Raw genomic sequence first — 2,500 nt, forward strand, 5'->3', positions numbered from 1 at the left:
TAGGCCTAATCTTCTATAGAGTTCAAGAAACACTTACTAACAAATACAAATTCATTTCAAACAATAATATTTTTAATGTCCATTCGTCCATGGCTTGTAAATTTCAGCGCAGCTTTCGGCTCTTAGCCTTGATTTGGTGCGTTAATGTTTCGCCAAGTCGTGTTGCCGTCTTTCGCAGGGACAGCTTTATCACAAATGGAGCATCTGGCTCTATTTGCGTCCAGTCACACGAGCAAAGTTTAACCACACTTTAGATCTCAACAAGTCTATCAGGGCTGCAACTAGCTATAGCCTAACTGTAACTACAACTAACTGCAACTAGCTACAACTAAGTTAGCCTACAACATATCCTCACCGACTGTCAGCTGTTCGAGTAAACAAACGCTAGTACTTTTTGAATGAATGAAATGTCTCGTGCTCGTCCCGCCCACCCAGGTCCTTTGAAGCCAATCACAAATGACAATTTCACCTGACTACATGGCTATTGGTTCACAGATTTACTATTGACACAGCAGGGACTGTTGAAACGCACAAAAGGTATCGAAATAAGGCACCGTTTTTTTTTTATTTGTGATATTCGATACTATGTGGCTTTTCGGTCGGTGCCAGGACCGGACCGAAATTCGGTACGCAGCCCTAAGTGCAGCTCTCTCTCTCTCTCTCTCTCTGCCTCTGCCTCTCTCTCTCTCTGCCTCTCTCTCTCTCTCTCTCTCTCTCTCTCTCTCTCTCTCTCTCTCTCTCTCTCTCTCTCTCTCTCTCTATCTCTCGTTTGTGTGTGTGTGTGTGTGTGTGTGTGTACGTCTTTGTGTGTGTGTGTGCGTGTGTGTGTAAGTGTCTTTATGGGTAGTCTCGGTGATGGCTTTGCTACTTGTACGTATGAATAATTGGGGTTTTAATGAAGGTGATGTGGCCATTAGTGATGCAGCTGGACAAATTGGCCCCCTGCTGACAAATCCCCCCCCCCCCCTCACACCTCTCTCTCTCTCTCACATACACACACACACACACACACACACACACACACACACACACACACACACACACACACACACACACACACACACACACACACACACACACACACACACACACACATACACACACACACACACACACACACACACACACACACACCTGTCCCATAAGCATGGAATGACAGCAGACATGTAGGGGGGAAAACGCGAAAATAATAACGATGACACATCTCCAAACCAATACAGCTATTCACATTAACATCTCCATGTTGCGCTTCATTAATGATGTCTTCATGGTCATATAACATATTCATATGTTTGCACATTAATACAGAATGCAATGTAAATTTGTATTATTATAAGCCTGAAAAATGAGAAAAGGTCGGGCACACTGAGGAAGGCAGAACGGTGAAACGCGTCTGTGTAATAAAGAAACCATGGTGCGACCTTTTCTCATTTTTCAGTTTTACAATATTTTTGGTCAGCACCCTTAAAAGAAGAGAACAACTGTTGGGTGACGCCTGCTCCAACCTTAACTAACTTTATTATTATAGGTCTACATAATATACTGGATATGTATAACATGTACATATGCTCTACATATACAGTACAGTACATAATATGAAGAGTTCAGATGCAAAACCCCCTAAGAGCCTTTTCCGAAAATAATCTTAATTCATTTTTATTTAATACAAAGTTATCAAAATGGCATATTTTATTTATTTTATTTATGTAATATAACTATTTATATGTATTATCAAGTACATAAATGTAACCCAAACCAACAACAGGGTTCTCTAAAAATATAGAAGTGCAGGTCTTCAGAAATGGAGTTAGGGGGTTTTGCATCTGAACTCCTCATATATTCATATGGGTGTGCAATGTTTTGCACATTAAAACGGAATGCAACGTATGCAATGCATGCAATGCATGCAAATGTTCAATTTTTTTTTTTTTTTTTTTTTTTTTAAAGCTACATGCTGTATCTCTCTCTGATTCCATTTTGCTTTCTCAGTTAGCAATAGTCTCAGGGAAAGATGACATTTGGTGCCAAGCATAATGTTTTCCCAGTTAGGGGGTTATTTGTGAGAAGCGTGTGTGTGTGTGTGTGTGCGTGTGCGTGTGCGTGTTCATGCGTGCATGTGTGTGCGCGTGAGTGCGTGCGTGCGTGCATGCGTGTGTGTGTGTGTGTGTGTGTGTGTGTGTGTGTGTGTGTGTGTGTGTGTGTGTGTGGGTGCGTGCGTGCGTGCGTGTGTGTGTGTGTGTGTGTGTCTCCCATGTACTACTCATTAGGAGAACGGGAGCCTATTATTCACACGTGCCAAAAATCTCCAAGACACACACACACACACACACTCTCTCTCACACACACACACACACACACACACACACACACACACACACACACACACACACACACACACACACACACACACACACACACACACACACACACACACACACACAGAGCAGCTGTCCCATGGAGCATGTCTGAATGCAGGGGGATGGGGTTTGGGAGCAGTGGG

The sequence above is a fragment of the Engraulis encrasicolus genome, chromosome 5 (genome assembly GCF_034702125.1).
Source record: "Engraulis encrasicolus isolate BLACKSEA-1 chromosome 5, IST_EnEncr_1.0, whole genome shotgun sequence".
NCBI classification, from domain to species: Eukaryota; Metazoa; Chordata; class Actinopteri; order Clupeiformes; family Engraulidae; genus Engraulis; species Engraulis encrasicolus.